The sequence below is a fragment of the Ciconia boyciana genome, chromosome 11 (assembly GCF_034638445.1).
Source record: "Ciconia boyciana chromosome 11, ASM3463844v1, whole genome shotgun sequence".
Classification (NCBI taxonomy): Eukaryota; Metazoa; Chordata; class Aves; order Ciconiiformes; family Ciconiidae; genus Ciconia; species Ciconia boyciana.
Genome location: NC_132944.1, coordinates 10,031,419 through 10,042,895, shown reverse-complemented (window position 1 = coordinate 10,042,895; position 11,477 = coordinate 10,031,419). Strand labels below are relative to the sequence as shown.

The window sequence follows — 11,477 nt, the reverse complement described above, 5'->3', positions numbered from 1 at the left end:
TTCTAAAAAAAAGAAAACCCAAAACCAAAAAAACCCCAATCCAAGTTATGAATTTTGATCATTTTTCTGCATAGCATCATTACTTCCTGTAACAGCGTCTGCAGTCACGTAGCGAATTCTCAGGCAGTCAAGTAAACAGCTGATTTTTCTTTGGCTGCCGTTCATCAGATGACATGTAAATTCCAAATTTTGGAGGGCTGCATCATTTTTAGGCCCTGCACAATGTGGCAAGGCAGCGCAGGGCTCACGGCTGGCTGTGCCTGCTGACACCCGCTGTCTCTGGGTGCTCACTGCTCCAAAGAAACAGTAAAGTGCAATTAATTATTAATGTCAAGGCCTTGTTTGTGCCAACAGAGCTACGTTCAAGCCTGCTGATTTTTGCCTGAGATCTGCTGTTTCGTGTCAGGACAAGTATTGCCCTGGGAAAGGCTCAAGGGAAGCACGTGTGGCTGGAGGAACGTGAGCAGCGCAGAGGAGCCGGAGGGCTGAGGCGTGAGACCGTGAGTATAGCTCTGCCTTTAGGCTTTCTCATTTTCAAGGTAAAGGACCCCCATGAAAGAGAAATTTGGGCATTAGCCTTTGAGGCTATGAGAGTAGTTTGATGTGATGCTATTTTAAAATGGCTTTTATGCTTGTCTATAAAAATAAATAAATAAAACCTGCAATCTGAGCCTCTAACAGTATGGCAAAAGAAATAATTTTCCAGCTCTGGTTTATCTGTAACTGACTTCTGTGCTAATAGCGTTTCACCTCCTCTGCTTCTCCTCTCTTCAGCTGCACAGTTCAAGGCAACTGTGCACTAGGACTCCATTTATGAGATTGCACAAGCTAAAAAATGTGCATTTCCAGTACATGGCATTGTGTATTTCTGAATGGGATTTAGGAAAGGTAACGTCAGGCACGTATCACCATTTATCCAGAAAAGTAGTTCGTTCCAAAATAGCTTCCTATCGGTCTTTATTTCTTATGACTTAAGATGGAAATTGTTTGTTGTCAAGATTAATTAGTTAACACAGTTCTTATGAACACCAATACAGATTCTCTTTTCCTGACATTTTCCCCCCATGAGTAATAGTTATACATTAATGGTAATGACTGTAATGAGAGTGAGCTGCAGAAAAAGAGTCCTTCCGTGATCGTGCAGTGTGAACTGGAGATATGATGAGTGTTCAAGGTGCTCTTAAGCTTCATTCATTTTAGGTGATGTTTTCCACATGTTATGTCTGATATTAAGGCTGAACTCATGTTTAACTTAATACTTGTAATAATAAAATGTAATGAATTTTACCTAAAGTTTTAAATTTTAATTGAAATTATTTTTTGAACCTCATTAAATAGATATACTTTTCATGGTGTATTAATTGTGTAATGCTTTTCTAACTGTCTAAATACCTAATCTAAGCACTTTAAAAAAATCCTATTCAAAAATAAATTTAGTTTCTCCTGTTCCATAGATAATATCAGGTATCCAAGACTTCATTTTTCTCCGCACTGTGATTAGTCCCTTTGTAAAGTAAACTTTAAATATTTTCTTTAGTTTTCTATTTTTTGAGTTGCCTGGTAGGAGGATGCAAACATGGCATGTATAAAAGATCTTTCATTTTAATTTAATTGCTAAACATTTTCACTAAAGTATAGTTATTAGCTGTTTGGCTTTTATTACCTTCTCTAACAAGCAACTTCTACCAATGAGTCAGAGAGTATATAATAACAGTAAAAATTACATCAGTGTCTGTCTCCTGGGTGTGCTTCCAGATCCATGCAAGACACTTTCATCGGGCTGATGGAGAGATTTTAAGGACCGTAAAAGGAGATGTCAGACAAAGCATTTTTGAATATTAAAAAAAAAAAAAAGAAGATAGATACAAAACTTCTTCCACATCTTCTGAAAGTGAGAGCTGAAGAGTTTGCTGTCTCTTTACAGAACAGAAATGCTGCCAGCTTCACTTGACACTCCGTGGCTGGTGGAAGCAGGTCTTAAATGCCTTCTGCACCCAGCTGGACAATACAGGGGCTATAAGCACTTTCTACTTAGGTCCATGGACATCAAACATGAATGATTATTTCTCCATCAAATCTTTGTTGGAAAATAAATAAATGATGTGCTCAAAAGTAATTAAAAGATATTTCCTTCTTTGAAGCAACGTTTGGGCTTTGTCCTGATGCTTTTTTCCCCATCAAAGCCTGAGTTTCATTTCAGCCACTAACAGGAAGAGGTGGTTGTGCTTAAATGGCATTGTAGTCAGCTGAGACTGTTTTTTCACAACCCAGTACACAGATCCCTGTCTTCCTGTGGTCCTCCCTGTATTTACTATATTAATAAATGAAGATGCATATTTATTCTTTTAAAGTTACAGAATAGTACAATTTGAAGGGAAAAATCTGCTCTCTATTTGTTTTGAGTTGACTGTGTTAGTCTTCATTTTTCAAGGGAAAAAAAAAAAGCATGGATTTCATGCCTTTCTAAAGCATTTTTTATATGATCATTTCACAGTTGAGTATATACCTTAGTGGACCATCCTTCTCCAAAGATGTGGTAGCAGGAAGGAAGAATTGCTGATCTACGGTAAATTTGAGTAAGTACCCAGTGATAAATAGCCCTTTACTTGGCTGTAGTGAGTCTTTTCACAGCCTACTTGGCAAAACAGTGTTGCAGTCTGGGGGAGTAAGTGATGCTTGTGGGTTAGCTGGGGTTGCTTTTCTAGTAATATTGTATACCTTCCCCGTTTGTTGTTCCCACCTTCCCTTATTTTAGGTAGATCAATATACGATAAATGATTATTTGAATTAACTATATGGTATTCAAGAGGTGTCATTGGCAATAAACAAAAGCCCAGTGACTCCATGGTTATAGCAATGTGGGTTTTTTGGTCAGTTGTCCAAGATAAAATTCTTTGATCCCATAAGAAAGCCTCTGAGGGATAAAATGTTCTTTTGGTTTTGTTCCACACAGTGTTGGAATTCATAAAATTTGATTTCGAACCATTTAGAAGGGGTTATTCCAAAGGTTGCTGAGTTCATCCAGAGTTTTTAATTGGTTTCAACAGGTTATGGCTCCTCTTAAATCAAAACACAATGACACACACAACCTTGAAAGGTTTCAGTAAATTATAGCATCACAGGGAGGAAACACTCTTACTGTGGGTTTTATATCTGATTTATTTACCTTCTCAGGAGAGTCAGATAAGTAGAATGACTTTCATATGCTGAGTCAAACAAGAAATATCCCAAAATTTGAATTGTTTTGCTCTTTGGCTACTTCTGATAATCACAGCATGTATTTTGAACCTGTCTAGGGCTCATACCTCTTATCTTATAGAAGATACCTGTTGTGACATAATGCTATGGGACAGATTTCATTCTATTGAAAATTTTGGACTGAGTCCACTTGTGAGCCACTGCTCTATGTAGCACAGCTACGGTTATACTTTTGATTTGATTTATAAAGCTGAGGTTGATCACAGTTGTGATGTCTTCTCCTGGCTTCAGCAGTGGTGATGGAGCAAGTGTCTCTCCTCTCGTCCCTGGCTACTTCCCCTGACCTTCTGCATGGGTCCTGCACCTGGCCACCTCTAGACTTTGCAGCCCAGCAGCTATTGGTGTTTTGCTGTTGGGGCTGACTCTTTGTGGGCCGAAGAATTGGCTTTTATCCTGCTGCTCTGGCTCTTTCAAACAGCATTGGCTAATGTCTTTAATGGCCCGTCAGGGACCTTTTTGTGTAGACACACAGTCTGGAATAATTAGTTTATCGCTAGCAGGGAAACACTTCTGAAAGGAGCATCATAATTTCGGGTTTCCAGGAAGAAGTTTTCAGAAGCCGTGAATGCTGTTAAAGATGCTGCCTCCGGCTCCTTTCCAAGTTGGCTTGGCTTAGGCACTTGACCTCTGGCTTGGCTTTTCTGTTTGTAAAAGAAAAGGAGTAATAACTGGCTTACTTCGCTTTTGCGTGATGATCTGTTCTGTGTTATTTTGTAGTCTAACAGAAAACACTGTCAGTCTGATGACTGACATTGCAAGAAATAAGCATCCTTCTGCTGAAGTTTTTTATCCTTTTTATTGAAATCTGATGAGAAATAACATCTATGCCACTTGTTATTTTATATGTAGATAAAATTATTAATTTTCATATGAAATCCATCAGCCTGCAAATGATAATAAAGGATAGTCTAGGTCTCTGTTCCAGGTCTTGGTAAAACCTAAGGTGAGCTTTGACTGGGAAGGAGGAAACACTTTTCTCCACCTAGTTAACAGCCACACGTGCTACAAAATCAGAAAGATGGGATTTACCCTCTCCAGAGACGGCCATGTGGTCCTTACCCAGTCCTTGGCAACCTTTCCTATGCTGCATGCAACCGCAGCTCTCTTGCCTTCTATATTTGAAGCTTCATCTAAAATATCTTGGTTTTCATTTCAATGGTTCTGTGTCCCTTTTGCACTATGTAAGCCTGTAGGAAAAAAGTATCAAAAATGTGGTGAATAATTTAGTTCCAAATATTTTATGGAATATAAAATATATTTCTATAATGTAGAGCTATTTTAGAAGTCTTATTAACATTTTATATGGTGTACGATGTATGAAAGTAATGGTCCAATTCTTTATGCGGCAAGACGTCCCTGAAAATTTTCATATCCATGCTGACTATTTTAATAAGGTACTAAAAAATACTATAATCCTCTGACGCTAATGCTTTTCTTGGTAACTGTCCGCAATTATATCCATACCACAGTTTACTTTAACATCTTCATTAAATCTGTTTTTTTTAAGGTTTTAAGCAAGTAATCTTAATGCAAGTAAATGGCAACATTGTCATATGTGATTTTTTTTTTTTTAACACCCACTCTCTCACAATGAGAACTGTAGTAACATACCAGCAAATGACAGGGACATGCTGTAGATATTATTCCATATGCTAATACCTCTGAGAAGCGTATTTATTCAACGAAATGAGTAAATTGAGGATTGGGCCCATTTTGAGCATGTATTGTATTCAGGACATTTTCACTAGAGGCAGTATCAGGTAATATAAAAGGTAGCCTTTTTCACCAATCTGGCCTACTGGTCATATTACATTATGAAAAGATCACATGATTTTTTAAAAAAGTCTTTCTTCAAGCATTTTCAACAATTTGGAAGTTGTGTTATGATGAACATCGTTCTCCAGACAGCAACGGGCATTTTTCTTTATTTTATTTATAGCTGGATAAGCACCTTCCATCTGTCCAGAGGAGATAAATGCAGATGTTTTGTTTGAAAGTCAGAACATGTTAGCCATGAGAAAAGCCACGTGTTAAACTGAGGAAATACTTTTAAGGTTACCCTTATAAATGCAGAAAGCTAGTTTTTGTGGAGGTGCATTTGTTTGACAGTAAGTAAATGAATAAATAAATGAAATAAAACCAGTATAACCCTTCCTGAAAAGTAGGAGGTACTGACAGATGACAATGAAATTATTTTGAAATGTTCTGAAAATGGGTCCTTTAAGTTCCAGCTGTAAACAGTAAAGTGAGGAAAACATTTTTTTACTGAAGGGAAAAAAAAGAAATAGCTATTAAGTAGTGCTGTCAAATTAAATAGATGCTGGGTTAGTTTTCAGTAATCAATCTGTAAATCTAAGACAAAAGATGAGCTATGATATTGTCATTAATGAATATCAGTGAAAACTGAAGCAGTTTTATATTACTGATAAAGGCAAAGTAGATTAAACACCTACAGCTAAATTAGCTGTGAAAGGGGTCTCCTTTTGCACTGTCAGAATGAGTTGTCTATGAATGAAGCAATTGCAAAGTTATTGATAGGCCTTTTCCCTTTTGTCTTTGGTGTTAACCTACCGGTAAGCATGACTTTGCAGGATTTATATTAAGTTTAGGAAGGACATAGACTTAAAGTGAGGAAAAAAGGAAAGAAGTAAGAGAGAACTGTTACTGTACGCCTGACTGCAGTGGAGCATCTGGAGGAGATGTGTCATTTCTCTAACCTGCAAGAACAGGAATAAAAGATCCTGCCATGAGGCTGGTGTCACGAGTGACTACCTGGGAGAGAATGGCAATATCAACCAGAGTAAGGGGCAAGAGAATCCCAAACTGTATTGCAGATGTAGTGCCGGGTACTGACTCTCACTCGAATTCTCCTGCCCTGGTCATCCCTACAGAGCAGCGAGCTAGCGTGGGGTACAAAGGAACCAGAATTCCAGTGGAAAACGACTTTCCCACATGAGCACAATCAGTGCCATCGGTTTTATCCGTCACTATCAGGAAATCTGATGATGGGACTGACAAATACAGGAGGTGGAAACAGTTTTCTTTGTTTCTCTCATGACCCCCATGTGGTTTTAAAAATGTCTCTCGGAAATAGGATGGCAGCACAAACTATCCACATGTCTGAAAGGGGCTCACCACCAACCTTAATGACACTTCAGTCTCTGAGGAACGAAGCCTTTCTTTGGTCTGAACTAGCATGCTGCGCAGTACGAGGGGATGCTGGTCCCTGCCTGGAGCCCCGGTCAAGAAGCAGAGGTAAGAATAACAACCAGACTCCCTTTTGTAGCGCTCTGCTGTAGCTTTTTGCGTGCTTTCTTTTGCCTAGATGTGTTACATTAAACGCTGATTGGTGCCATGCACCAATTAGAAAGCAAAGAGCACAAGTCTAGTTCCTACAAAAACTAATTTTGTGCATGGATAATTACCATCATACTGGATTTACTCTCCTTAGCGCAATTAGTCAGCCTGCACAGAAAAAATAAAAATCAAAGACCATCTCACAATTTCTATGCCCATATATAAACAAGTTGAATTAACTGCAGACAGGAGTTTTAGTGTCTGATTCAAATAACTTTTAAATTTTAATGAGCTTGCATCTGTGCCACCCGTGTGCTTAAGCACTTGTCCCTTATACAAATTATTTTTGTCTTCAAAGCCCAATCAGATAACACATCGTCACGATGGAGTGGTATTTCTGCACAAGCTGAATTTTAAGCATTCTTTGTTTAACTGATGATCTCAGGGAGACTTACCCACAGTTCTAAAGATGACACTAATACTGAACTAGTTAATTTAGGATTGCATAGTGAATCTCTTTTTTCTCTTTAGGCTATTATGTTGTAGGTAGTTATATCATAGCTTATACTGTTTTTTGGATGAAAGTCTGATCCTGAACTAAAGTAAGAGTGTGCCTATTATAAACAAATGTGTAACTTCACTTATGGGGGTAAGAGTGTGTAACTAACTGAGGTAAATGCACAATACTGGCCATTATGAAAAAGTGCCATTTCAAGTATTTAAATGAGAAAGGTAGAAGGAGGAATATTAAATTTAGCCTGGTTTAAAAAAAGTTAAAGGCAGGAAAGGGAGATAGTATGAAGTATTGGTTGATCTAAATACAATAGATCTTATTCTTAGGATAAACAGCTGATTCTCTGAATGTGGGGCATGAAACTAGTCATAGCTATCTGAGTATGAACTATAGCAGCTGTACAAGAACTAAATAAGAACACACTTCCAGGCTTATAAATTTAGTAAATTTTGCAAGGTTTTTCTGCGTGTGGAAATATATGAACATATCTGTGTGACTTACACATGCATGCAATAAATTAACAATAGTGTCCATGGCAGTAAATAGAGGGATTCTGTAGGACACACTCTTTTCAATGTCCTTTAAGATGAATCTTTCTGTAGTTATTCAAGATACTACTGGTGTTAGAATAATAAAACTACAGTCCTGTGAGCTGTCAGTTACTTTAAATCTACCTGTGGGGAAAAATTAGAAGTTATAACATTATGGGAAGTGATTTTCTCTTGCTTTTCCTGGGAAGTAACGTTCAAATGGAATCTGAAACTCCACAGATTACATAAAACATCTTAGCTAACGCCCATGTAATTTTTGGCAGCTGTTAAGCATAGAAACCTTGGGTAACTTGTAGCAATCTATGTGCAAGTATAGTACAATTTTAGAAAAGTGTCATGTTGGCTATGATTTTGGGAACTTCATCTAAGGGTTTTCCCTCCATTTCAAATAAAATGTTCTGATTTCAGTAGCTTTACAATTAGTTAGCAGAAATTCAATCAGATTAACATCACGGCCATTTAGAGATACCAATAATTTTTTTCAGTGGTTTTACATAACGCTTTTACACTGAAATCTGGCTGTATAAATTTCTCTTGTCACTTAGCATCCAATTGGCTGCTTTAATTACTAGTAAATTTAGTTATTACTAGATTATTGATATATATATTTTCCCTTTATTTCAACCATGACATCGACCATAAAGAACAGCCCAAATCAAGGGCTTGAAACTCCTCTGAAATGCTCAGTGTGTATTTGGTGCATTTGTTCAGGATGTTTCTGAGACCCTTTTTTGTGGGCTTTAATTAAATGTCCTAAACATGAATAAATGTTTTGCCAGAAGAATTCATATAAATACCGGCAGCAGAAAACTGGCTTGGCGTGGGTATGTATGATCTCCTCTGGTGAAACACTGGAAAGCTTTAACTGTTTAAAAGTGTACATAATTTTAAAAACAACATTTACAAGTTAATTTGTTAACATTACCTTTGCCTCACCTAAGCTCCAGAATAAGTACTAAATAGTAAAACTGTAGATTTCAAACATGCGGGCACACATCTCCAACAGGTAACGTCCAACCCTGATATGTATTCTCTGGCTTCATAAAAATTTCATATTTTTCATCTGTATTTTGTTTTTATTGGAACTCACAGTTTCAGCTTGCTAGCTCCATAAGGGGGCTTGATTGATTTTTATGCTAATCCTAAATGAAAGACAGCTGTTGTACCCACCGGCTTCAATAAAGCTAATCCAACTCATAAAAGTCTTGTAAACAGCCAGATAATTACGTTACAATTTAGAAGGGATTTCGTCTTGTAAGGTGCTTATAACCTTGAAATGCTCATGATTTTTTTCTTTTTTTAGGTTAATGAACACCTTCAGACCGGTGCTAGTGGGGATTTGCACCACTGTCAACACCGCTGCAGCGAGGGGTGGGATGCGGGTTCTGCCCAGTTTCATGTTGCTGCTGAAGGAAGGAGTTAGGCACTGTGCAAGCAATGCGATGGGAGGGCTTTTCTACCCCGGTCTCTTCCAAAGGAGGAGTTTCCCGATGGGGTGGGAGGCAAGTATCCCATCGCTTTGGGTTCACAGCTGCTGGCTGACATTGCCAACGAATTAACGCATTTCTGTACGAATTGCGGCGTTACCCCTGTGCCCAGCTTTCCCCTTCTGCGTTACGGCTGAGATGGGTGTCAGCAGGGGCACGGCCCGGGGGACTGCCGCTGCTCAGCCCGGCCAAAGCTGAGCGAGCGAGCCCGTAACGGAGGGAGATATTTATAGCGCTCTAAATTTGATTTGTTTGCATGAACATTGTATAGAACGGTGGTTGTTCTTTTATTAAATACTCGTAGCCTTAGGGGACAGTTTATACAACATTATTACACCTTATAGTAATAAGTCAATCCTAATCACTTTCAAATGATGAATGGCAGGTTTTTTGGACATATCCAGAAAAAAGCATTATACTGTTCACCCACCAACTAATGATCATTATTTGTATCTTTACAAGACATGTGCGTGTATCTCCGCACACGGTCCTTTTCACTCCATCTAAATAAGTATGCATTCATGTGCGCACATATTAACTGCCAAACACAATACTGAACGCAGAATTAGTTTCTTCATTTAATACATGCAACAGAATTAAATTAAACCTTAACATAAGCAGGGCAGACTTTAGTTATTAATCCTCCCATGAGCAGCTATAATTATTTTTGCCAGCACTAATTTCATTTGCATATGTATTGTTAAATTGCAAATCACAGTGAACCAAGAAGAGTTTTTGTGTGGTTAGCTGAATTAAGCAGTGCTGCTTAAGCATATTGACTATGGTAGCTAAAGTGCTAATTTAAAGGGGGGAAAAAAGCAGCAACACACTTACATAAAAAGGCAAATTAACAACTTGGAGTGTTTTCTGATGTCTGCGTTGTTTGCAAGAAGCTTCCTGGGGGAGATTGTTGTCCTACACGTGTCATGAACTACTGATTTTGATAGTGAAAATCAAAGGTGGCCTGGCTGAATGAACACAGCTCAGTATATGTGTTCAAAACCAGGAAAACTAAGCACAAAGCATTTGTGATCTTCCCCCCCGCCCCCGGCCAAGTTCAGCAACAACAATGAAAAACTCATACAATTTTCTGGAGAGGACCAAGTAGTTACATTAACATTAGTCTGCATGAACACAGATTTGGGGATTTGTATCACAGAAATAGCTCATTAATAACCCCACTTATTTTACAAATGCGAGTAGCTGGAATTCATACAGGAGATACTGAATTTGAAAATCTGCAAAGTAAACGAAACGGTTCAGTTTTGTTCATTTGCTGTGCTCTTGTTCAGTGAAAGCCTGTGGTTCAACATGCTAATGGAGGTTCATTTGGTGCCATCAGGACTCAGGATTTAAATATTGCTCTAAAGCCACCCTGGCAAAAATACCTCCCAGAAGTGGCTTGTTAGTGTTGCTTGTCAGGGTGTTATTGTACGTGCCTTTTACATGGGCTTCAAAAGGCTGTGATGAACTGATTTCTCCCTGAATCTGTTTTGTATTATTAGAACTAAAAATAAAAGTAAAAATTGTTAATGGCTTCCCTGAAGCATGATCTGTTCTTTTGCAAACTTCAGATACAATATCTGTAAGAGGTATACATGAACAGCAAGTACGTTTGTTCAGCTGAGCCACATTTTACCTGTTGTTCAATTTATTTGCTAGCTTCTGATCATGGACCTTCTAATGAAGAAAAGGTGGAAGAAGCTTCAGTGCAGTATGTCAGGAAAATATTCCCCGTTACTCTTCAGCAATGCAATAATTACTCTTGTGGCATTTCAAAGGTGGTATTTCTTTTATTAGGTGAAGGCCAGGCATTGATTGAGACTGTGAAACTGGGCTCACTTCTGAACCAGGTGAATAACGTTATCAGTTTACTTCGAAGCCAGGTAATGTATTTATTTCTAGATTTAACTTGTAGGCACCAGTATTGGAAACTCATTGCAACTCACTGTGGATACTTAAGCGGCCCTTGTGATTTCACTGAGAAAAGACATGGAATAAAGTTACAAATATACAGGGCAGTTTGTGGGCTGGCTTAAAGCCAGAACTCCAAACAGGCTAATTTAATTTTCATTTCACAGAGTTTTACTAAAAGAGGAAGTGGCTGAATAAAGGTTTTTCCAATTTTAATGGAAGTTAGCAGTGTATTTTTTTTCTGTGAAGATATAATTTTTTTTAGTTTATCAAAGTACTGACCTGACTCTTCAGGTTTTTTTCCTGAGAGCTTTATTTTTAAAGCATTGAAGAATTTAACAGACTTTCAATTACTGTTCTTCAGAATATACACTGTGGAAGGTTCAGAGCTGGAGTTTATGATACCAATTCGGTGCCGGTAGTTTTTGATCATAAAATAAAATAAATTCATCATAA

The 11,477-nt window shown here is 38.0% G+C and overlaps 1 long non-coding RNA gene across 1 annotated transcript; it reads left to right on the top strand.

The window, feature by feature from the left end:
* The first annotated feature begins 226 nt into the window (after positions 1 to 226).
* Positions 227 to 10,708, top strand: LOC140658030 (uncharacterized). Its single transcript, XR_012044575.1, has 4 exons — positions 227 to 500; positions 2,495 to 2,576; positions 6,353 to 6,513; positions 8,924 to 10,708. It is a non-coding gene; the product is annotated as an uncharacterized lncRNA (long non-coding RNA).
* The last annotated feature ends 769 nt before the right edge of the window (positions 10,709 to 11,477 follow it).